Consider the following 27,352-nt stretch of genomic DNA (forward strand, 5'->3'; position numbering starts at 1 on the left):
TAAAAATAAATAAGGTGAAGGATTTTAAGTACTTAGGGTCAACAGGTAAGCACAAGTTACTGCAAATCCTTCAATGTTATCAGAAAACAAAACCATCAACTGCTTTCTGTCAGAATTTGACTGAAATATGGCAGATTCTAAAGCATTTCTTGAGAACTGCAGAAGCACCCCCCCAAGCTCCTAGCATCGTCATTAATCAATTCGTGCTCCTTCCCAAGGCGCTGAGATGCTGTGGCAGTGGTAATGACCTCAGAGACTAGCTAGCACCGCACCACAGTTTCAGCCCTCTACCTCAGTGTGAACAAATAAAGCATCTCCCCTGGAGATCAAAGACGGAAATAAATTTGCACTCATACTGTGTAGGCTGCTGTTTCATATAAAAGAGTATTTACAGACTGAAATATCAAAGAAAAAATGTTCAGATCGCTGCAACGTAACTGCGACGTCACTGACATAAATTTTGCAGCTTCTGTCTGACCCTCAAAACCCGTTAAAGCAGTGCCTACAGGAAAAACACCATTTATCTACTGAGTATTAGATAAAGTAGAGTACAAAATCACACTAGATTACTCTTAATCCTCTTAAAGCATTCCAGTCATTACATTTTAAGCAGCTCTTATTAACATGTTGCTTAAAAATCTTTAGTTTTTATAACATAAAGAATGCACAGCTACAATCCATACCCCCAATGCATGAAACCTGTGGCAACAGTCTGATGCTTGAAAAAGCAAGAACAACTATTGGGGTCTAATTTTGTGTTTTTGCATAAACTTGAATTAACCATAAAGGCATGCAAGGTGAGACATTATGCTGTAAGGTATGCATGCAAATACAGCATATTGGTGCGAGGGGGTCTCAGAGTCTCAGAGAAGCTCAGAGCCCTCTGAGGGGCCTCATCATGTCCTCCCATCCATCTTCCTCTCCTCCCTACACCTCTGGGATTTACCTCGCCCCCTTTTTCAATTATTCTGAAGCAAAGCAATTATGAGCTGGATACAGAGCCATCGATAGCTGAGCTAATGCGTTGCAGCTTGGTTTAAAATGACGAAGCCAATGCTGTGACACTTCTCATTACCGTCCACCATATTACACTGAGGTTTCCTCCTCTTTGCTGTGAGCAGATACTGATAAAGATGTAAAGAGTGATGGGACAAAAATAGAGGGTGAACATTCATAGGAATCCCTAAAGTCTGTCACCAAGGCGACACTTACGGCTCAATTAGGAGGCTATTGGAAGAAATACACGTTTTGTGAGTGAGCAAAGCAGTTGTGTCAGTCCTAAGCATACGTTAGAGCTGGGCTGGCATTTATAAATAGGATTCTGATTTTTTTTTTTTGCAAAGTAACAGCGTAAATGAAAATCATTTGTAGGCAAACATAATCTACCTTCAGCTGCAGAATGCTGACAACAATATAATTTACTGCACATGCAGCACACCTCAGTTCTTGAAATAATGTCATGCATCACTTGATCTGAACGGTGGGTTACAAAGAGATTAATGGCCTGCGTAGGTAATATTAACACAAAGCCTGCTGTCAGTGACACAGAGATGACTTCTATTTCACCTGGCATGCCTTTGCAGAGGAGGTGATGTTCAGAATTTTAAACTGTAGTCAACTATAGTTGGTGCATCTTGATGTTTACATAAATATCTAATATGTAATTGGATATAAATGGCAAGATAAGCATTCAGTTCTTAAAAAATTGGAATAAAAATAAAGAAACAGCAAACAGCGCATTTTGGTTTGCTATTCTCAAATAATTATGGAAGTTCAGTCTCAATGAGTCTGCTAGTTTTATACAAAATCAAATCAAATCCAGTCATATCTAAATAAAAGTTGTGGAAGAATCCTTTTTTACTTTACTTTTATAGGGTTTTTATAAATTTTTGTTTCTCAACCAAGCTCTAAAATGCACCAGCAGCTTGTGCTCATCATTTTGGTTATCATTTCATACCCTTTCATCTCCAAAGCTTCTCAGCCCCAAAATGGTCTGTCTATGATGGGATGTCTCATATGGACCATTTCATTGTAATCCCACCAGAGCTGCTGCTGCTGTTAATGTCCTTTCTCAGTCATCTTGCTTTTCCCATCATAACCACCCTGAGAACACAGCGATCAGCCTTTGAAAGGGGTGCATGCACCTAACAGGTGGGAGATACTAATAAATAGGAACATAATTCAGAGCAGAATAGAACAAAATAGTAATAGTTTAGTAAAATAGACATTTATATTTATTATCTAAATATATTTTTCCTAATACTACTTTAATAAATTGTAATAATAACTGTGATCGTTTTTACCCAACCACATGTAAGCAGTGTGTTACCAAATGTATTTAAACACAGCCTGGCAAGGCAAAGTATTTCTCATTTCAAAAAAAATAGTCTGAAACATGGATCTAAAAGGTTGTCAAGACTTGAACACACACCTTCTTATCCACAGCCTCACTAAATACTTGCATCTCATAAAGTCAAATTCAGACAACTAGATAGAGAGCACAGCAAATTTTAAGAGGCATCTCTGTCTTGCACCTTTTTAAATGAATTTCTCAAAAGCTACAATGTAATAGAGCTTAAAAAAAGTTAACTCCTTGACAGAACAATTTACCTTTTTTTCTATGCAGACACAGCTACAAAACACAGAGAAACTGCAAAAAAAACAAACCTTGTAACTGGATAAGCTTTAAAAAAAAAAAATGTATATATATCCTCGGCCAAAGCTCTTAAGAGCCACTATGCAGAACCAGCTGCAGGTGTGCAGACCCCTAATAGTGCGTTCAGACTGGAAGCTGTGTCCACGGCAAGTGTATTCACATATAATTTCTTTGCATACCACGCGGTAATGTCGGAGAAGCAGCCAGGGGTGAACTCCTTGCTGTGAGTGTTCACTTCTCCGCTCTCACCTCTTGCTACTAGATAGAACTAAGGTGTTGTCATACAGCAGCACCGCATGGAGATAGAAGCGGTGATGACAGTTGAAATGAGCTGAATAGATAAATAGTGTCAAGAAAGGTATAAATAAGGAATGCTCTCAAGAGGTTTTTAGGTGGCTTAGATTATTACTTTAGTCCTAGAAGGACTGTTCATCATCCTCCCTTACCTCCAGCAGACCCTGGTCTTTCTTTGCCCACTGCCCAGCATCTGTGCTTTCTGCAGGGGTAGCTTTACAAGGAAGTACCACCAATCCCACCGTCATCCAGACCCAGCTCTGGATGAACCAAAGCGGACTCTTTTTTTTAGAACTTTAGGGGCTTTTCCAAAAAATGATGGTCTCCCAAAGGTGATTCAAAAGTTGTTGATAGAGAACAATCAGCAGCAATCTATGAAATGCCGACAGCGAGAGCTTGACAGGGAATGCTAAGGAGTAATGGCAGTTCCATAGTGAGGCTGGTGATTTACTAAATATTAAACAATCATTCCAGCCACTAAATACGTTAAACATGCCCACTGTTATATGCAACGCCAGCACAGGAATGGCATGTGATGTTATGCAATAACTTTATATCAGGAACGAGCGCAGCACTAACGTCTGCTGGAATGGTAATGTGATCGGCCGCAATTAAAAATAATCATATCTTGAAAACCAAATCAGCACAAATGATAGGGTTAGGGTTAGTTTTACCTGCACAAATGAAGAACCAGTGAAAAAGTAGGCTAGATAATTTCAGATTAAATTCTGAGCTTAATGGGATGACCTGAGCTTACTCTCTGGGTGACCTAAAAAAATCATCTTTAATATCTTTGAAACATTTTTTTTTCACAAATGGCAAATTGAAGGGCACAAACATGCACTAAAAAAGCAATAACCATTCAGTTTATTTGTTGAGTTTTTTTCTCGTCGGTAGGGTGTCAGCTCCTCCTATCTGATGATGTGGTCCACTGTGTAAACACTCTTCATCTAAAATGCAGAGCGGTGAACTCCCCATGGGACTAGCGTAATTGCCAGGGGCACCGCGCTCAGTCTACATGCACCATTAAGACAGCCCTGACTTCACTATAAAGACAAATCAGGGTGTTTTATTGAATTTGGCATTTAGATAATTTTCTCTGAGGTAACACAGAGGAAGCTTTTCAACTGCAGAGTTCAACGCTTGGTTCGCCTTTGAACTAAGGCTTCAGGGGATCTCAAACAGAAATAAACTTGACGTTGACATGTTATTCTCTCACTGTTGTGTTAAGGTCATGAAAAACTTTGCTTTTCAAATTAAAAGCATTTAATATCACATTCATTAATTAACTTATCTTTTTCAGTTCCTCGTACTGTACACCTTACTGTTTGACAAACTTTAAAGCCAGGACTGAGTGACAAAACTGAAACTTTGCTAACTTAAATATGCTCTCAACATGCAACATAACCTACTATCTCCCTGGAGTATACAGCTCTTCCTTATGTTTACCAAGCACAGAAATAACAGGCAATTTAGAAACCCTGTGGGACAAGCAAACCCACTTCAGTCAAGTGAATTTAAATTAACTGCAGTGTCAGTGCCTGTAATCATGACAATCAACACTTATTTTTCTCTCCTATTGGCATGAAATCGATTTTGCATCAGTACTAAGCGAGGGTTAAACAAAGCGGGCTCTGCGGGGAAAACAAAGCATTGTGGGATCTGCGGGAGGAAGACAAGATCTATCACCCAAAATATCCTTTCATTCCCTAAGAAAAGGCGTGGGGAGGGCAGTGGTGGAGAAATGAGCGATAAGCACCGCTGTGGGAGAACAAAAAGCCACTTGATTCTGGGGGAGGAAAAAGAGAGCAAAATGGAAAAGAGCCCATGCTGTGAGGATGAGAAGCCTGGCTCTGCAGACAGGTCTGCTTCATGTAGACAGAGACTATAAAACCCTTCTTCCTGAAGACTGAGTCTTCTGGTTCACAACGCCCCCCCAGACTGTAGGAGATGCAGGACTTATCTGCTGAATGGCTACAGTTGCCATAGCAAAACGGGCCCTTCACAGTAGCATTTATTTTTTCCTAAGAATAACTGCTCTTCTACACTTCCTTATCACCCTCAAGGCAACAGTAGATTAGAGAAAGAACAGCAAAAAAAAATAAATACAGCTATTTCTGCACAATGGTTCAAATTCGAGGGGGAGGTTCAGCAACAGTCACAAGCATTCCTTGTAGGAGAGAATGGAAGTGAAAGCACACTAATTATGTCACACAGACTCAGGCCACAAACCTTAACCTAGCATATTTTCACAGTCGTCTTCTTGAAGACATTATGAGCTGAAGTTAGTTGATTAACATTGTGTAACCCTGTTGCTCGGGCTTTGTCTGACTTTAATAGGAACATGAGTCATTCAGTGGGACCATGGGCACCACAGCAAGTCTCATTGTCCTCTCTGCTAAGGAAACTTGTTTCATGAAAGAAAAAAAGAAAAACCCTCTAAATCCACAGCGTTAGACAAGCAAAGGAATGGTCCGAGTCAAAGGAATCTAGGAAAAAAACAAGGGGAAGTGCAACATCCAAAGAAAGCTCTGCGAAATAGATAGGGAAAGACCTTTGCTTGGCTAAAATCACAGCCATAAACACAAAACCAAGACAGGGAGAGGAGGTGATGATAAAATCTGACCAGGATAGGTTTTTCTGACCTGGAGGCCAGAAGGGCAGCGTATAATGCCGCTCCCAGACAATCAAATCCCAAAATAAAATGGACAAACCGAAACTGTAGCATGTAACCAGCCTGAAAGAAGGCACTTGCTGTGATAACAGATGAAGGAATAGTGTGATAGACCTTCCTTTGATAACTTACAAAAGCAGCAATAAAAAAAGACAATTTTTCCTATATTCCTTAAATTGCTTGGTATCTACTCAGCATAATAGCTAATATCAGACTTAACACATAGCCGTCATTTAGAACCATTGTAGATCTAGGTCTAAAGTGTTCCCAGGGACAGTGTACAGTTGAAATATAAATGTCACATTTGATGCATAGTACCAAATTATAGCACATTGCTAAGTTGCATCTGTAGATGTTTTATCTAGAAATAGTTAAAATGTCCTCTATAATTAATTAAAATCAACTTTATATAAAATATTAAATTGGAAATCTTGGTCAGACTAAGAATGTTATTGAAAAAGCTCCTCTTGTAGTGAACATTGTGAGCCGGCCAATGTACCAGTTTTTCAGGCTTTTTGAATTACTTGAAAAACTTATACTTGAATACTTGAAAAACTTAATACTAAAAACTAATACTTGAAAAACCTAATTATGAAAATGAATTTAATTTAAAAGTAAATTTATAGATTACTATAAGTTTAGTGCTGAAACCTGCTCTTCGATTGAAATTCAGATTGGATGTTTATCTATTATCTGAGCAATACGGGTACGGTTGTCATGGGAACCACTCAGGGTGACTATCAAATACCCAACAAAAGCTCCCGTTGCACAGAGAGGTAGTTAGATCTTGAACTGCCATGGAGAGGCACGGTTCCTTAGTACCGCTCTGTGATGCTGGACAATATAAACCAGCATATAATCCATCCATCATCCTGTAAGAGCATGACCTTCTCCCTCATGCACAATTACACACGGTATTTATGGACATGCATGGACGTCTACACCCTGTGCAAATAAATAATCATCACATGCAGGTTGTAATTAAAATGCTAATCTACCACCTTTTTTGTTAGAATGAAAGCGACCCGATGTCAATAAGATTTTATGCTCCTCGGCGCAGAGACAGATTGATCTTCTTGAACTAAAGAAGGGAATCTTTAGTTTACATCCGAACCAGACTCTTTTCAATAACTTTTAGATCTGTGAATGGATTTTAAAAAGTTAGCGTGGCTGATGCCAAATTTCCCAGCAGGTCAAAGGTTTGCATGGAGGCACACTTTCATGCAAGGTTCGTTTTTCTATATTCCAGGTGTTGCTTTAAACATTGCTCCGAACTCTTTTTGTACATGGGGCCTTAGATCATGGGCTACAATTATTGTTGATAGTTTAAAAAAAGGCTGCCTTTAGTATAACACTTGTGACTATGACTCGGAGGGGACAGCAGAAAACAGGAGGGAAATGGATTTTTCAAACACATAAGTGTCATAAAGAATAAAATTTATGCAAATCTCGGTAAAAATTCTTAGAGATTGGAAAATGTTTTACTCATCAGGTCAGTGGACTTAAAATCAATCTTAGGAACCAATATATCAAAGTCAGAATATATATTTAAAAAAAACAGCAACCTAAAACAAGTAAATGTGTTCCTCCTCTTTTAGAAAAAAGAGTACCAAAAAATTCTCATTCTTTCTTGATTAAAGTTCAAGATTCCGAACCGCTGATACTTGCAAGGAAAGATCAGGGTCACACTCCCCAAAAAATTTGAATAATCGAGCACCCTTTCGCTCTTTTTTTATTCATGTGCCTGTTTCTGCTGTGTAAGCACATGTTGTCCTCCATCTGCTGTTTGATGAGGACCATTTCCTCTCTCTTGCAGCCGGCCTTCCTGTGCTGCTCCAATTCAGAAAGGAAATGGGAGCAAAAGGCAGCCGCAAAGCCCAGATGAACAAACTGGATATTCAGACACAGTCAGACACCCATGGCCTATGTTTCTTTTGTTTTCTATGCTTCTATCAATGTGTTCCTTCTGTCCTTGTTCCATGGTTGCACATTTTCCCTAAGCGTTTTACTGGAGACAAAACATTTAAACTGCACTCCAAGAAAGGGGATTTAAAAGACAGGAGCATTGTAAACATGCAGCATTACGTGCTTGAATCTCTCATCGGAATTTTAAAGAGTTTTTCATTAATCGGAGAACAAATTCCCACATTAAAAATTCAAAGAGTTCATATTGTTGAATTAACCAATTTAAATTATTAGCTCTGCGATATAAAGTTTTAATACCTTTTAAAGTTGTAGTTCAAACAAAAGCTGTAAACACTTCTCTCTGTGGTTTAGGTCAGGCAGGCATACTGGCCAAAAATGCACAGTGATTGGATGTTAATTTTTAAGTTTGTCTGCGTGTGCAGATGGCAATTCATGCTGAAAACTGAAATCAGCAACATCACCTGCACTGGTAGGTTGTCAGCACAGAAAAGCATGAGGTGTTCTAAAATGTGGTTGATTTCCGAATGAAATGTAAAAATCACTTTCATCTGAAAATTGTGCATATTATTGTGGTTCTTTCAACCCCGCATTTTCCATCCACTAAACTTTCCTTTAATATGCAAACATTTTAGAATTTAAAAAAAAAAAATTCTACTTGTCTCATTGCTTTCAATTCTCTCACTTTCTGAATATCTTATTTTTTATGTCCCACTTTCAGGGCAAGACTGAGTCTGTAGAAATACTCGGAAAACTCTACAGACTTTGGGAGCTTTAGAGATGGACAAAAAGCTAATCACAGGAGGCTGTTAAAACTGCCTGGTGTGGAACCAATCATCTGATCCTCAACAGGAATAAAATGGGAGATGATTGTAGATTTCAGGAGAAACAACAACAAGACAAATGCTATTAACCTCATGGGAAAAGAATTGGAGGCAGTGGAGAAGTACACATACCTCAGTGTTCACCTGAAAAAACAGACAGTGGTGGTTTTGCACTCTACTTCCTGATGAAGCTTATGTGATTGATTGTTTACAGCAAGATGTTGCATATATTTCATAAGCCTATTATGGAGAAAGTGATTTCTTCCTCTGTAATCTGTTGGCAGGGATGTGCTTGGATGGACCAAAGGTGGTGCCTGTTCCTTCTTTACAAAAAATTGCCCTCCTGAAATTGTTTTTTTCTTTCTTTTTTTCAGATATGTACTGGTCAAAGAGGAATGGTTAGAGTACCGACCCCTGTGGTTCTGCTATGCTCCTGACTACATGGTTATACACTTGATCCTTTAGTCTCAAACTGTGGTCTTTGATCTAGGCGTTTGCTCAGGCTTCAACCTGAGTCTTCTGGAGTTTTTGACAAAGCACATAAGGCTGAATCATGTTAAAAACACTGGAGAAATCAAAGAACATGATCTCTCTGCCATTTCTAAATAACAGCGGGTTTGTTGAAGCAGGTGCATGACAGCATCTTCAACTCCAAGGCGAAAAAGGCAAACTGCAGGGGGTCCTGATAGGTACTTGCCTGCTTGCTCAACAGGAGTCTCTGTAGGGACTTTGTGATTTTGGATGTCAGGGTGACAGGTCTTATAGCTGGGTTTTCTCTGGTAGTCTAAACCAGGCAGGAAATCTTATATAGTACTGTATGACCATCCCCAGGGCGTTTCAAGAGATGCCTGTTTTTATGAAACACATATTACTGCATTACGGTACTTATAATCTGACTGGGTCTCTGTATTCAATACAAATAGGCCTGAAACAATTAATCGGATTAATCGAGATTAACCGATTATTGAAATAATTGCCAACTAATTTAGTAACCGATTAATCGTTAACTGGAGAATAGAGACTCTAAAACATGCCTTTATCTAACAGAGCAACACACTTAGAGAAGTAATTATATCAAAATAAAAATATATAAGTAAACATTTTGCATTTAAGATGTAAAAAAGTTTTCGCTGTCAATATTATCTTTCCAAAACTCAATAATTGGAAAAGTTTTAGTTTCACCTGGTTTAATTTCTTTAAAAAATCTTCTTTAAGGAATCTTTAGCTATCCAATTATTAATGGATTTATAGAAAAGATTATTGAAAGATAAATCGTTTTGCCTTAGTTGCAGCCTAAAATAAATGCCTACAATACTAAATTAAATGGGATGGATTTTATAAAGGACTGTTTAAATATTTAAAGCAGCTTTCTTTTTTTTTTTTGCTACTCTGGTCGTTTATGTTTCTGTAAATAGTTTCAAAAGGATATGGATTCAATTTTAAAACTAGACTGTGAATCACAACTTCCTGAAAACACTTACAGTATTCGCTACCATAATCTGACATCTTTTGGGTGGAGTTCAGTTGCACAGGCAAACAAATAAAACCTTAAAAAGCAGCCTTTTGGTTGTTCACACTGCAGGTTTATCATAGCAATTAATATTTCAATAGTGAAAAAACACCCCAGGTATCCTTAATTAATACCAGGGATTCCTGACAGTGATGCATATATGCAATGCAGGCCCTTAAAAGTCATACTCAACCTTTAAGAGCAAAACTAAGAAATGTAAATCATCACCATTCCCTCCAACTCTCAGTTTAAAGGACATATACGAATTCCCCCTTTTTCAGCTCTCTTTAATAACTTGTTTTGTGTATTACATTCTCTAAAAGTCCAAAAAAAGATATTGTTGAGTTTCCCCAGGTCCTGTGTTGATACAGTTAGATGCTGTATTGGTTATATTTTTAGCACATAGTTTCTCCATTCTGTTACATTTTGCTTATTTTTTGTTGCAGTATTTTAGTACATCAGGTTGAAGAAAACTGAAGGATCAAGCTGATAAATCTTAATATCCGGTTGCTGGTTATTATTAATTCACATGAGTCATCACCCCATCCTCCAACATCAGAAACTTTTTAAAGGGCCTAGCTTAACTTTTTTTTTTTCATTAAAAACCAACCGCCATTAGCAACGAGCATCCTCTTTCTCTAAAGTACTTCAGAGAATAAGTTCTTCTGCAGCTTCTGCCAATATGAAGGATTACCGTAGCTGAAATACTTTATATACCAATATTAGATTACAAAAATATTGTGGTAGCGTTTAAAAGGGATCTTAGGTGTAGTTTGTGTTAAAATATTGCTGTTACAGCCAATGTTGCAACTGTTTTTTCTGCTATTGTTTGAGAACAATAAAGATTTAATGAGGCTCACAACAGTAAACTTACATTCGTCATTGTTTCCGTTTACGTTTATTTTCTTACTCTCCTCTCGCTCTTGGCTCAAATATGGCTTGGACATTTTCAAAATAAGAACTTTCCACACCGTTAGATAATCATACCTCTGCTATAGAACTACAAACATGGACAAACAGGGTGGAGTGGAATGCTCCGCAACCAATGCGTTTTTTTTTTGCACCATGTTTTTTTCTCCCACACTGTTTACATTTGATCACTGCTGCACTTTGAGAAATGGAAACGTCATGATAGCTTTAGAAAACAAAATTTCATTTTGTCTACACTCTGTGTAGACAAAATAAAAATAAAAGGTGTCTCAGTCTCTAAGTCTAAGTCTAATCTGATTGTAGGTGAGGTTTGTAATGCCTCATCTGCATTCAAAGAGCCCTCAGCAACACTAAAAACATATAAAACTTATAAAATTAGTAAAACGATGCCTGAGGAGCTGCAATAGCAGCACACTCAGACCAAGGTTTTACAGTTTAAATTTATGTGGACCACAACTAAAAGATTTAAATAAGAAAAGGAAAATTTAAAAGCATATGTCTCTTTTAGAAGACACAATTAAGATTACAAAACAGAGGCTGTTTCTCAATGTGTGTACTTGTGCTTTCTCATGTGCTTGTGTACTCATGAAATGTCATCACCATCAGCCCTTGTACTGTTCCAATTCACAAGAACAGCAGACCGAGAACGTACAAAGTCCCCTGATGTTGTTCTCGCCCTTCCCTCTTTACCGCGTATGCTTCAGAGCAGAGTTGTTTGTTTTTTGAGATTGACAGCTGTCCCAGCATGCATTGTGGCAGCACTTCCTTCCAGCTTAGCGCTCACATAGCTCAGAGTATTAAGTTAAAAGTTCACTTTTCTGTCTTTGTTGTTCTATAAAAGTACATTTTAATATCATTTAAGGAGAGAATAATATGCTTTTAAGCGTCACTTCTATGGCCCATTTATGGATTTAGTGCGTGATAAAAAAAAAAATCTGAAGTTCAGAGGAAGTTGAGAGGACCGCGGCAACCAGTGGACTCGTCTGCAGAGCAGTGTGGGAAGTTCCGCTGGCTCTGATGGCGAGTTTTTTTTGTTTTATTTGGCAAAATGTTCATTTGATTTGTGTTTATCTGACTGTGTCCAATATCATTTCCTCACTAAATGAAAAAAAGTAAGATTGTATTGTACTCTAGAGACTATAAATAACAGGAGGTGATACACAGCTACAGACGAGCCAAGTGTGTGGTGACGTCACGAGTACGCTTCTGTTCCAATTGACCCATTGACCAGCAATTGTCCATACTGACATTCTTGTGAATTGACAAACGGACAGAATTAGCAATCTTTTAACAGTAAATAGAATTGGAAGAAGTTTCTTACATTTCTTTGACCTTAATGCTATTCCCTGTATTTAAAAGAAAACTACAATGTTGTGACAACATCATGGAGTCACAGGTGATGGGAAGATAAGCATTAATGTAGTGAGTATTAGAGACCACAAAGCCATAAAGGATGGGTTGGGTGTTCACCTTCCAACAGCAACATAAGCCTGAAAAAAAGAAATCAACAAAACTAGAATGCACAATTTAGGCCATATGTAGAAATAGTTAATTCCAGGCGTCTAAAAAATATATACCCTCCTCCTGTCCTGATCACACTAGGGGTTGTTACCCCCACATTAAGAAGCAGGAGGCAATGGTTATGAATCCAAGAGCGGGTCAGACTAGGGAGAATGTGAATGATATCCAGACAGCTGAAGGTTGAAAGAGATAATCCCAGTATCTGGAATTGGGTCTCATTGGTTTATTATTGTGGTCTTTGCAAATATGAGTTCACCAGAAACTGGAGGCACTAGAATGTAAAATGTTTAATTTATGATGCTTAAATTTCAAACAGATAAATGCCAAATCATCTTGCAAAGTTTAACAAATGTAATCCTTTTTCTCTAACTCCCCTTCATATCCTCACATAAACCCTGTAAATTGCTGCACTTTGAATCTATGTTCAGGACATTTTCTCAAGGGAAGCATTAGGTTTGAGTCTGATTGTAATTAGTGATTCATCGTCATTCCTCACTTCCTGTTTTACGGTATGCTCTGCTACTGGTCATTTCTACAAATATCCAAAATGGGGAACTCTATTTAAAGGAAACCATGTAATGAACCTGTAATTCAAACTGTCAGAGAAAAGCCTTTAAACACTCACTAAAACAGGCAAAATTACCAAGAAGTTCCAGGAAGGCTTATTTCAAACATGTTTATATTCAAAAGTTTTGTTAAATAATTATTATATACATAAAAAATTCTGAATTACCTGACTGAGAGTTGGATTAGAGTGCAGCGACTCTCAGATCTGAAGTGGCAGTTGCCATGGTTCTTCTCCAGTCCAGGGGTCACGCTGTTTTCTTTTTCTTTAACGCAATGATATCCAGAAAGCTGAAGGTTTAAAGAGATAATCCAGTATCTGGTAGTGGGTCTCAGTGGGTCATCAGTGTGGTCTGAGCCAGCATGAGTTCACCAGGAACTGGAGGCACTGGATGCCTTTAAGAGAATAAGAAGGAAGGAGCATGTTAGTCAATTAACAGGATGAGACAATAAACAGATAAGATGATGGAGGATGCAGCGAGGTAAGATGTAGTTTCTGTCTGGTGAGAAGGAGGAGCAGCAGTACATAAAAGCAGAAGAGAGGACAGTGAAAAGTCAACTTCCCTAAAGGCCGGAACCAAGAAAAAGGAGAAACTGTACAATTTACAAAACAGTTAAAAGCTCCAAGGAACAGACGATTGACACAACCTTGATTAAAAAAAAGTTGCGACATTCAAGACCACAACAAATTATTTACCACTTTTCCCAAATTTGATATAATATTTATCCATAAGGTACTTCTACGTTTTCTTGAATCAGCACATAGGTCAAATTAGCAATATTTGTAAAAGCTCTCCAAATCTTAGACTTAGACTCCAAAATCTTAGACTTTGTCATTTTGTTCCTTTTTTAAAGTGCAGTAGTGATAAAATGTAAACATATGACTGGTATATACTGTATGGTTTACAGTTTCCAACATTCAGGGCTTTTTTTTAAACCCCATTTTAAAAAACATTCAGCAGTCTAATGGCAGCCAATCTGAAGGAGTCTTTATAAAAGCAGAAAAAGAACCGAACATTTGAACTGTTTGAACTCCCCTCAATTGGAGGGCTTTTACCTGTCGAGTGCATTTCAATGGAGTAATCAAGTACAGCTTGTAAACTTCACTGTCTGTATGTTCAAAGTAAAAGAAAAATAATAATGAAATATCAGCATAGCCCTATTCAAAAACAGATAATAATCATTATTTTTGACATAGTTTTACTGCAGGACATTCCATCTATAACCTCAACTGTTTTTACCCTCCTGTCCATCCACCCGTTACTTATTCTTAAAAGGTACAGTGGAGGATTTTCACACATTTTTGAAAAAAAAAATGCACATGGACAACCCAGTACCTGCAGTACCTTAATACGCCTATTAAACGTGTGCGAGAGCGTGCACGCACCCATTTCTCCTTGTGCACACTCTGTTTACTAGTTGCTATATGCATCGCTCATACAGGCTTACTTTCCAAAAGAAGATTTGCAATTTTTCCACTATGTCAGACAGTTTCAAGGACCAGTTAATTTGATGATCCAACCAGAAAAAAACATGCTCCACTTTACCTTTAAGGTCACAGGGGGCTGGGGCTTATTTCCAGCAATCTATGGATGAAAGCCGGGTTACGCTCTGGACAGGTCACCAGTCCATCTCAAACACTGATCATTTTGGAGTTGTTTTACTGCTGTATACTTCATGGTGCCTTCAGCAATAAATGGATCTATAGACATATAACCATGTATACACACACACACCCACACATTCACATCTAGAGCCTATTTAGAGATGCCAATTAACTGAACAGTCATGTTGTTGAACTGTGGGAAGAAGTGGAGTACGCTGGAGAACCCACTCATGCACACTTACAAGATAATAACTTCAAAAAAAGACCAAAGGCCAGGAATCAAACCCAGAACCTTCTGATCTGAACTTCCATATCAATGCTTTTTTGCACCATGTTTTTTCCCCCACACTGTTTACATTTGATCACTACTGCACTTTATGGAATGAAAACGTTCATTTTCCTGCTAAGCTGCTGCTCATTCACTGTCTGAAAGCTGTACAAAACAAAATTTAGGGGTACGATGGACTGGTGACAATATAAGTTGTCAAAGTCTAAGTCTTTATCTTTATTGATAAAAACAAAACAAAAAAACAAGTGAAATCCTGGAAAAATTCAACCAGAAACTTTTCACTTCCTATTCAGTTTATGAAATTCAAATAAAGCCCTTCATGTACGCCAATATTTACAATCACAAAGGTCTGATACTGTGCGTGTGCACAGGGGGTTAAGGAAGTACTAGAACTAAGCAAGCAAGTGCTTCCTAGTGAAGTTGTAAAAATAAAATAAAAAAATAAAAGTTCTAGGTCAAGGTAAGAAGAGTTAAGAAAAATATATGACTCCTGGAGGGATAAGACTCGAATAGCACCATGAATACAGTATAAATGTTTGTGTTCACTGAAGCGTGAGCTAAAGCTGTGGAGGCCTTCAGATTTTGCTGTAGAGCTGGGAAATGCAAGAGTAAATGGCCCTACTAATACTGATACTAGAGAGAGCAATTTCATTCTAGCTCTAGTACAAATTACATTATAAACAGATACAGCAGAAGACTGAAAATAAAGAAGACTACTCAAGATCAGATATAATTCAGGGCTCATTAAAATCACTTTGTGGGGAAACTGCACTTAATCTGTGTTTATTTGAATGAAAAGGTTTTATCCTATGATTTACACAATCTATTTAATTCAAATATTTCTCATCTTGAAGCACTGTTAGGGTTTAGCAGGAGCAGGGATATTCTTTTTCTTTGTAATTCTGACAGGAGGCTCTGGGGAGAATTCACTAGAACTTAAAGTTGCTGTAGATTGGTTTATTTTATTAATATTAGTCAATCTTTGAACAAAGCAGGTTGACGGTACCATGTGGCACTGCAGGACAGTGAGACTCTCTAAAGCAGCTGCATCAATTGTTGCCATATCTGATGGTACACATCTGTTTATGTTTAGTTATCGCTCCTAGTTCTGAAAATCTATTTAGGAACAAAATACTATTAGGACAGAAACTTGATCTATATATCTTTAGTTTATCATTTGTTTATTTTATTTATTTTTTTGTAGAGGCATTACATTTGTCTATGCCTCTTTAATCCATTTTTATTATCTCCTTAATATTTCAGGCTATTCAAACATTAAAATAGTGGTACAAATATAAATAAAGGGCATTAGCTGCTGCAGAGATTGCACATTGGTGCAATCTAATAAATAAACACTTTGCTGAATCACAAGGGAGCATAAAATCAGGGTAAGAAGAGGAGGAGGAGGGAGGAGAAATAAATGGGGACAAACAGCACAGTTCTTCACCTGGGAAGGCCATGCAGCCCATATATCTGGGAAACTCAATTTCATTTGAATGAAAATGCTGCAACCCAGAAGAAACTCAGAGCTATATTCTTGTGCATCTTGTACATTTTTTATACGTTTCAAAGTTTTCGTTACAGCAATGAGACACATGCCTCGCAGTCTAATGGGGAACAGTTGGTCAGGCTAAACTAAAGAAATACCTGTGTGCATTTATATCACTTTCCTGTTCTTCTTTTCTTAGCTGCTCCTATTTACTAATGCACACATCTACCCCGGCCCTCCCCACCTCTCCATCTCGAACCGTTCACCCACAGAAACTAAGGGGGGAAACATGCAAGGAGCAATTGCTTCACGACATCCTGTTAAATGAGATGTCATGCTTGAGTATTAACATGATAGCCTCACAGGAGAAAAAGTTAACTCTGACAGGATCAAGTGAAAAAGGAACAAAATCAGAAATTAATATCACACGTTAATCCTCTGTGATTTTCTACATTTTTGAATTTATTCCTTATTTCCTGGAAAGCAAATGGGCGGGATCACTTGAAATCAGATACGATCTCAGAATTCATAAATAAATAATATGAAGCCTTACAGAGGGGAGTGTGATCTAGGAAACCATTGAATAATAGAAGAAGCTTTCTTTAATATGGGCAGATGCACAGAGTCAAGCTCAGCTGCATTAAAAAGAGCTGCTACGAAGAGAAGGCAGAGAGCACACTACAATTTGCATGTGTAAAATTAAGTTTTGCTCAGTTTCCATCCAATAAGTCAAATATTTGATATAAAAATAAAAAAAAATCACACAGAACACATGAAAAGGGCACAAGGCATAGTAAAAGGATTGCTTTCAATATCACAACTAAAAAGATCCAAGGTGATTTAAAAAAAGAAAAATGAAAGGTAATTTGAAAAAGAGACCAAGGTCAACAAGGGTTTATATACTTTATTAATAAGTGCATTAAATAATGTAATTTAAAGATGTCCTTGTAATAAAAAATGACCGGCACCTGAAATTAAAACACATTTCTTAAAAAAATGGACACAAAAACATTTCTTTTTCTAACACAATCATAGAAAATATTGTGAGAAACAATTTCTTTACAAGTCATGGTTGGTTTAAGATTCTGATGGGATGAGAAAATTGTGTGCATTTGCATAAAAATTAATAACTATCAATTATATTTAACAAAAACAGAAAAACAACAATTGTGATGCAGCTATTTTGTTTCTGGACATTTCCTGATTACTTAGAGCAAAATCTTGTCCAGAGGTGTTTTTGGTGAAGCTAATCTAGCCTTAGATTTACACCCTTTGCATCTCCGTTCTTCTCCATTGTTCACTTCGGTCCTGATTTACATTGGAAACTCTCTAATCCGTTCTGCTCTGCTGGGAGGCCCAGAGGTTCTCCGAGGAAGTCAGACCAAAACAACGTATATATTTTTCTATGCGTGTGTTGCGTGCAAACAGACAGAGGTGTCTATGACATTCCCATCACCACAGAGTTGTGGATCAGATTAGAGCATCATACAGAGATCCCTGTTTGTACCAAAGCAAATCCATTTATAGAGATAAGCTTTGAGGGCAGTTCCTGCCACACACCACTTCACCCATTGAGTCTGAATCAGCCTCCAGCATCAGTTCAGAGGAACGATGTTTACAGACATGCTTTGACCTGCCCATGTGAGTTCCTTCCAAAAAAAAATTTTTCTACCAGTTCCAAGACTACCAAAAGGGTCACAAGATAAACACTGAGATAGTTAACAGAATAAGTACACAGAAAAGAAAATGTTTCTCATCTTTTTTTCTTAAAAGGGTTTATCATTAAATATAACATTTGTTTTAATTTCAACTAATAAAAAATTCTTAATTTTAGGAAATACAAAAAAATATATAGACTCCTAACTACTTTTATGAATATTTTTTTGATTCTGTAATTTAAAACAAAACTTTTAGCCTGAACATTGGTAGTTATTTTTGGGTTTAGACCTCTCTGACTCTCCTTAACACTGACTTTCAGGATCCTTCAAGGTAGAATGCCCAGTCTATAGCTTTACACATCATTAACGTATGACGATGCATCTATAAAATAAAAAGTTAATCAATCAAATTTCAGATAAATAGCAGTCTGGGGTTAAGGGTCTTGCTCAGGGACCCAGAGTGTGAGTCTGTGGGACTTTAACTCAGAACCTCTGAGACCCAACCACAATGCTCTAACCACTAGGCCACCACTCTCAAACTCTATTACAAATTACATTACAATATGAGTTATAATTTATCATGTTTACTGTGCACAGCTGTTACATAACTGGCAAGTGTGACTTGGGCTGTGTTCGAACGTCCACCATAACCCCTATATAGAGCACTATGTAGTGGTTATGCCATTATGTATGAGAGTCTAAATGTCAAGTGAATGAAAAGTAGTGGACTTAAATTTCCGACTATGCACCGTCAAAAGTAAGGTCACTCGGCGAGCAGATATCCCAGAATCATGGGATTTATTTGGGGGCAAAAGAGAAGAAAGATGATCAGGCACCTTGCAGGGAGCTGGACTAACATGACCAATGGGGAGCGAACAGTAGTGGTCGGTTAACTGAGTTCACTATAAAGCCCACTATATAGTCCCCACTTTATACAGTGATTGTGGAGTTAGTGGTTAGCGCAGACGTTTGGACACTGCCTCAAATAAAGCATTTCCACCATAACATCATTTCTCATTATGAAGCTTCTCAGTTCTGCCTCAAGGCATTCTGCCACCGCAACTAATAGCATCCCTTACAGTCAGATTAGGTTTTGGTGGAACTAACTACATTAAAATATCATCCCAAGGCAGTCAATTGATCAAATCATAATAATAATAAAATATTAAAAAAAGAAAAGTAACCTCCCACACACTGACATAGCGGAATGCTGAGTTTTCCTCAAGCTTAAATATCCACAAAATCTGCTTCCTTTTCTTACTTGAAAACCAGATTTGATATGTTTTTTATTTATTTTTTTATTTATCAATTTATCAGCATACATGTAAAGATTTTAAGCAGTGCGGTGGCAGCTTTAAGATACAGTGTTTAACATTATGCACTTTATATTACAGCACAATAAATATTTTATTCATTTTGTTCTTTTTTTGCAGCCTACTGGATTTATCATTTAATTGAAATTCTTACAATAATCGTTTGGAGATTCCAGAGTACAGTTTTATTAAAAGCAAAGAAATGAGGATAAATCACAGAAGTGAAGACATGCTCCAAATTAGGTTTCAAATAGAACCGAGAAGCAATCTGGTATCTGTTTCATCAAGTAAAGATATTTGAACGTGTGAGAACAACCATGGAAAAGTGTGATTGATGTGTTTACAACCAAAGTTGAAAAAGGAGAGAAGATCCCATTTCCTCAATGAAAATTGGAGCTGCAGGATTTCTGATAAATAGCACATGTATAGGAATGTAGAGCTGTGGCTGTGGTGAGGCATCCACAAATACTAGTGCCTCTTTTTTTTAATACACATTTATCTCCTCATTTTCACTATATTTAGTGATTTTTTCAGACTTTTTTTTTATTTTAAGAAGTGACTAGTGACCGGAGGACTCTCCTCTGTTTCCCTATTGATCACGAGCCACACATTTGCAAAGCTGATCCTGAATTAAGAAGTGAGATGTAAATATAAACATACATATTCTTTTCTTTGACCCTAAAATAGATTCTCCCTCGATTTAATTCATATGCAACCTCATCCTGTGCCCCTGGTAAATGTCTTTAAGTTGAATTGGATATTTAGTTTCATTTCAGGTTAATATTACCTTCTGGAAGAACACAAAATGTTTTATAAAGTTTATCTTTAGTTTTAAATCTATTTGGAGAAATTTTAAACACTTTCTGTCTTGCTGATGTTGATGCACCTATAATATACTAATTATGTGATTGCACCATCAACACCCCCCACTAAGCTCATAGAAAAATCCTGTTGAGAACTCTGCCATGTAGGCGGCGGAGTTTGAAGACCTCAAAAACAATTAAGGCTGGAAGTAATCAGCTGTTAATTCGGGCATTACCCTAACAGCAATAGGCATGGACCTATGAAGCCTAAACATTATCTTTTTTTTAACATAATTGATTCGGATATGCAGATTATTTATCATAGGACAACAAAAATCTTAGAAAATAAAAATTAATACGGCATCATTGTTATGACTGGTCGTAGAAAAAGTTACAAGCAATAAATGCCAAATAAGAAAAAGTTAAACAAAAAAAAAGGTAAACTGCATAAATTATTTAGATGAAGATAAGGAGTATTTGTCAGCAAACGGGACATGCATTCAGCATTTTGTGTTTCCATGATTTTTAGTCACATTGTTAGCAAGGTTTTTAGGTTTTAATCATACTGGGAGCACTGGTATAAAACTGAGTAAACAGGCCTGATGGGGCAATATATGAAATAGCTTAAAGCTCAATCTATCGCTACCAATCAGCAATCCTCTCAACTCCTGCCTCCCATCCCTATACTGGGATCATCCCACTAAGATAATGTAGCATCACTCAACCAGGAAGAACCAAACTTTACATCCTATCCTGCATATGAACATTGGTAAGCAGGCAAGTTTGGGAGTATAAAGTTAACTGGACAGTGGAAATTTAGGAAGACACTGAGACAGTCTGACAGCAGAACACAAAAGGATACAAACCAGGGAAAAGACCCATAAATGGAACAGCTTAGAGTCCCTTCCTGTCATGTGGAGGGACTCTAGTTACAATCACACTCATATTAGGTCTTCCCTAGCTCTGATGTGCAACATATAAATCCAGATTAGAGGTAGAAATTCCATATTTAAGATGTTTAATGATGAGTTAAGAATAACAGGCAAAGTATTAGCCCACTAATAGGACCCTGTTTATAAAGAGCAACACCAGAGGGAAGAAAAACCCGACAATGAGCCTGTTTCTATGCTCCATTACATACAAACACCATCTTATATACATACGCTACTAATTCACTTTTCACTAATGGAGTGGAAAAAATATGCCTTTAGGACTAATAAAATGCTAATTCAAATTTATGAAGACTTGGAAATTATAATACAATTTTTTTCTTGCACATTTTTTTAAAAAGACATTTGAACGAAGAAACAATTCTTATGACATAAATATGTTTTTTCTGTAGATGATGACAATATTTTCCACCAAATGCAAAAGGTAACATTTATGTAAACAGGAATTTCAAAAACGGCCATTAACACAACAGATGCAAGGGGTTACTTTCCCTCTAGGCAAACTTGTTGGAGCAAGCTTAACAAGCTATACCTGCAGATTTTGAGTTCTGTAAGATAATAAAGTAAAGCCATAAATAAATACATATTCTTGGTCTAAAAATGCAATATTTAAAATCTGTATATCAGTAAGCAGGGACTTCAAACCCCTGCTCATGGCTCTGCAGACCAAGTGTAAATAAGGGATTTTAAAATATCTCTTCAGGAATAGACATGTCTTTTTGCTTGTGCTGGTGTTGAGATAAAGCTGCTTCCAGAAAATATTACAAATATCACAAACTGCAAGCAGATTGAGCAGCACCATTTAATCAAAAAGCTGCTTCACTTGCGTTTATTAGCTCTTAAATGCTGCTCTTGAAAAAGACACAAAAAGTTATCGCACTCAACCTAAAGAGAGGTTTTGATGATGGAACACTGTTGGAATTAAGGATGTATGCAAAATTATGATTTACAATTAACTTTCAGTTAATGCTTTGTTGAAATGAAATTTGCAATATCTGATTAACTGATAACGTCCTCTTAGGCATGCCCTCTTTCAGTGCTGTAGTGATGCCACCTTTATCAAGAGGATGCCACTGTCTTCATCAGATGAGATGTATTGAAAGATGCAAAATAAAAAATTATGCTGAGGGTTTGCCAGAAGAGAAACATAAATAATCTGGTGCAGGATTCTTTTACACTGTTTGTGAAAAGGATGCAGAAAACCCATCATTTAATTCTGTCAGAAAATATAAACAGTTGATAAGCTCCTTAAATCACCACTTAAACGGTGCACATTCAGATGTGCTACATGGCAAAGCGGCATCAACTTCTCAACCAAAAATTACAGATGCCCGAGGAGGATGAGGATGTTATCAGATAAAAAGCGTCAGGCACTGCGTAAAACATTTGTGACATGATAGAAAAAGACTTGATACCACATATAGATAGGGAAGGCTTTTGTGAGTTTTGCACCTCATGTCTATAAGTTTTAATGTTCCTCTGCAAGCAACCGGAACCAACCACTTAGAAGCATAGCTAACAGAACAAAGTGTCAACTACACCACTGATCACTGGATTACTATAAAAACAGAGACCCTACTATAGTTACTGTCCGCTTTATTGAAATTAAGTTACAAGTATGTCAGAGAGACATACCCAGTCCTTAAACGACAGTTTCACATCTCTTTTCACTAGGGATTGTAGCTGTTTTATATATATTCTTATTCTATTCATTTTATTTTATTCAGTAACCAAAATGTTCCTATTTAGTTATATATTATAGATATGTGCAATTTAAAAAACAGAGAACACAATATTGATTATTCATTCAGTGTATATTGTTGTTGATTAGATGTATTGATTTTTTTCTTTTTTTAAATTCTCTTTATGGTAAAAATAAATGCCTTATATTGAGTTAATGGTTAGTCGATCAATAAGATTATTTAACTTTAGATTAATTGAATTTAATAATCAATAATTTGTATCCCATGATGGAACTGCTTTTTGGGCTAAGTGACTGATCTTTTAGACTTAGATAACTTTTATAATCATTTTGTATACAAAAACTGCTTTAAGACAGTAAATGAACAATCCCATTCCATAAATTGCAGCAGTGATCAGATGCAAAACAAAAATCTTTTTACGTTTAGTCATAGAGAATTTTGTCAAGAAACACTGTTCAAGATTTATATCATAAACAAATGACTCAAAAAATTATAATGTATTTTCCATTATCCCACCGTAAACATTATCATATCTAATTTACCCCACATTTTTTGTAACACATGGATACCAGAAATTATCCCATATCCACCAACCCCCCAAACCCCATAGCAATCTTTCACACAAAAAAAAAAAATTTAAAAAATTAGCGAAGTTAGTGATTATTGAAATGTAGTTCAATGGTCACCATATTATAGGAAAGAATTAATAAAGTTGGGGGGGAAAAAGAAGTACGGTTTCTCTTGAAAAAACCTCCTGAAATGGACACAATAAACCTGTAGGTTGTGAAGATAGGACCCTGTGGATTAAATCATATAACACTGGTATGTGGGTAATGGTTGGTTATAAGTTATTAGTTTCCATTAATAGAATATGGCAGAATATTCTATTTTAGATGAACAGGAGGTCTCTTTTTAATAATGTTATGCCAGTGTATCAGATCAAACTGTTGTGGTACCACCTGCTTATATCATAATGTCTGTCTTCTGTCTGTTATTATCGGAGGGCTTACAAAAAATCAAAACTTAAGAGCTTTAATGTGAAACAAACTCAACCAATATTTCTCTTCCACAAACCAGCTGGCCAGCCCCTTGTTTTTCTGAACCTTGACTGGGACAGGAAGCAAAAGCTCATAGGAAGAACATGCTGTAAACCTAAATCAACAGGATGCGGGTGATTCACAGGGCAACATCCACTGCACTTAGGAGGAGCGACTAAACTGGCTTATAAAAACAGGCTCCAGTCCTCTTTGTGCGACTTTCTTCAAAGCCATCCCTCCAGCTGATCTAAAGGCAGTGCAATATGCATGAGTAAATACTGCAATCTAGTCATCAGACACAGGGGAATCTGCACCCCCCCACCCACCTCCTTACTCTATACTCCTTCCAGGAAACAGTAATGTAAACACTGAAGCGTTGTTGAGGTGCAATATGGAGTGCATATAAATCTTATATTTGCCTTTTTTTTTGCACCACAAACAGGCCTCTGAGAATTTCAACCCTCTAGAGTGAAGCAAAATTCATCAAAAACTACAATTCCCCTCAGATCTCATTATCCAGGATTTGAGATTAGAGTTGCAAAGCTGTGTTGTTTAATTTTAATCCCTTTCGTCTCGATGCAACAAAAAACCCATGGGGAAATCAGGACTGAAAACGGAGCAGATACTATAGAGGAAATGTGCAACTTTATAACAGGTAACAGGAAATTACCACTCAGCAGATCATCTACAGTAGCTGCTCCAGTCAGCACACCGACTGATGGATAGCAAGTCACACTCGAGCAGCGACACCATCGATTTCCTTGTCATGCATCCAGAGACTGCTGATTCAAGATAATGTTACATTTTAAAAGGTCTTTCTGGTGGTGTTGTGTGAGTAAATTTAGGCGATGAAGCTGATAAACGAAGCTAAGGTTATATCTGCAGATTAGATTTATTTTCCTGGTCTAAAATGGCCTTTACAGTAAATCACTGAGAGTGTTTTCCAGATCTAATCAAATATTGACAAGAGTGCAAAATTACACCCTTCCATACGTAGCACTGATGCATTTGTCATTAGGAACATTCAAAAAGGTCAATGCTGTTTAGTCCTAAATTTTAAATGAACCAGATTCACAGCAATAGATTCTGTCTTTTTTGTTTCCCTGCCATGACCTAATCATCTACGGACCAAAGCCAAATTTCAGCATAATCAGTGACCAGTCAAACTGTAGAAAAACAAATCTTTTTTCTATTAGTGAAAATAATACATTAATCACCAGCTTAATTGTGTGGTAACAACAGCAGCACCTTTTACAAGTGAAAGGTGTCAATGGAGTGAAAGAGAGCAACAGTTTGAGCAGATAACAGTAAGGCTGACCTGAGTATAGCTTTATTATTTTGTGCCCGAAACCAAGGTCCATCTTTGTTGCATGTTTCGATGTTGGTAGCCTAAATCTACATTGTCAAGATTAATCACATATTAATAAGCCACACTAACCAGACTTATAACCACTATAACAGTCTTTAGACTGACTCATAGGGCTGGTCAAATACATAAAACAATGAAGATCGTATCTGCTCCCAACTAAAATGACAAATAAGCACTAGGGCAATATGGCCTTTAAATCTGATCACAATATTTTATGGTACTGAAAGACTCTTGATTCATTCTTTGAAGTTTACTGTATAGTTCTATATGCATGCCACAGCAATCATGGAGCCACAATCACAAACACTACTCTTGAACAAATATACAAATTTAATACAAGATTTTCTTCAAGATACCAGTTTCATAAAAATATTGTTATATCACTGAACATCCTGTAGTGACTGCATTTAATCCTATACTTTGAATTTGCAAATGCCCCAAGGGTCAAACAGTGAAATATAAAATAAAAAAACAACAATTCATCAGTTTTTTTAATGGGGGTTTTTATCATCGCTAATTTTAAATTCTTGTTTAGACAATAATTCAAACTGTTTTATGTTAAACTAATAAATGCCCACTTCTGATGAGAACTTACAACGGAGGTTATAAAAGACGTTGAAGCCGAAATATTATCTTAAAGGGTAGTCTGATAAAAAACAAGTAGAACTGAGCACTGCAGTATATCAACTCTCTGTCATCATAGCAAAGATGTCAAATGTCAAATAAAGCAATTTACAATTGAGTTCTTGAATATAATTTATATAATCTTGAATATAATTATATAATATAATTTTTAGCATGTTTAAGGTTTCTTGCATTCATACAATTTGACCAATTTTGTTTATGTCTATTTTATTTGCCTTTACAGCACATTACATACTCACTACATATCACAATATATCATGATATTACAATATTGTGATAATATCCTTCTGTGACCCAAGTATCGTGATTAGGGCTGCAACTAATGATTATTTTGCAAATCGATTAATCTGCATGATAATTTTTTTAGATGAATCTATTAATAATTAGATAGCATTTTTTTTCTTAAAGAAGACTTTTTACTAAATCAAACCAGGTGAAACTAAAACTTAATTAATGCTCTAAGTGAGTTGCCGTGTTATCTAAAGGCATGTTTTAGAATCTCTATAGTCCAGTTAACAATTAATCGATTAATAATTAGTTGACCGTTATTTCAATAATTGATTAATCCCGATTAATTGTTTCAGCCCTAATCATGATGCATATCGTATGGCAACACATTGCCAATACTCACCCCTAACAAAGTTTGTAACATTCTTTATGTTCAGTGCATTAGTAGCTCATTTGGTCACGGATATAGAATGGCAAACGTTCACTTTAGCCACCACTGTAATGAAACCAGATACACATGTTACACATTTAGAAACAAGAGGAGCACTGCGCCATTTGCTATTATAATTTCAAATTGAAAGACCAGGTGTCTCTTTATGAATTCTCACAAAACGCTGTCAGTGTAGTAGGTATCAGGCTCAGCATTATTTAAAATATGTTCCTTTATCTCAGTATAATGAGGACTGCTGGTGTGAATCTTTGTAAAAGGCTGTAAACAAAGGCTGCACGTGCTCATCTGAGGAGCACAGATAAGGATGGGGGTGGTGATGGTGGGTGTGTGTTGGGGGGGTGTTGTTGGTGTTGACTGCCAGACTTGCAGCTGTGTGATAGATTTCACGTGGATCTATCGCTGCATCACTCTGCCATGAACAAAGAGCTACTTCCCAGGACAAGTCAGGAGGGATCATCTTTTCTCCATTCATATCAGTTGCCCTCACAGCAGGTTGTGCTTGACTGCTCACACCTCACGGCTCTTCAGCATGCAATTATTCTGCATGTCAGACCCGCTGGGGCTCATAGGTGGGCATATTTGAAGAGGAAAAAAATGTAAGCTTACAACCTTTGTTTTGGAGCTGTGGGAATTGTAGCAGCAATTGCAACATTTCCTCTGAAGGAAGGAAGGAAGGAAGGAAGGAAGGAAGGAAGGAAGGAAGGAAGGAAGGAAGGAAGGAAGGAAGGAAGGAAGGAAGGAAGGAAGGAAGGAAGGAAGGAAGGAAGGAAGGAAGGAAGGAAGGAAGGAAGGAAGGAAGGAAGGAAGGAAGGAAGGAAGGAAGGATGGATCCTCTTCTAAGCCATTCTCTACTGGACCCGGTCAATCAGAATAATTAAACTTAGCGTATCAGCTAGAGTGAGCAGAAGAAAGATG

General features: G+C 37.0%; 1 protein-coding gene across 2 annotated transcripts in view; it reads right to left on the reverse strand.

The window, feature by feature from the left end:
• ptprea (protein tyrosine phosphatase receptor type Ea) overlaps nucleotides 1-27,352 on the reverse strand; it is an 86,235-nt gene that overhangs the window by 33,558 nt on the left and 25,325 nt on the right. For both annotated transcript variants that reach the window (XM_038282550.1, XM_038282548.1), the window contains exon 2: nucleotides 13,066-13,292. The gene's annotated coding sequence lies outside the window, so the exon portion shown is untranslated. The remainder of the gene's footprint in view (nucleotides 1-13,065; nucleotides 13,293-27,352) is intronic.

This window comes from Cyprinodon tularosa, unplaced genomic scaffold (genome assembly GCF_016077235.1).
Source record: "Cyprinodon tularosa strain WSP-4 unplaced genomic scaffold, ASM1607723v1 ctg185, whole genome shotgun sequence".
Classification (NCBI taxonomy): Eukaryota; Metazoa; Chordata; class Actinopteri; order Cyprinodontiformes; family Cyprinodontidae; genus Cyprinodon; species Cyprinodon tularosa.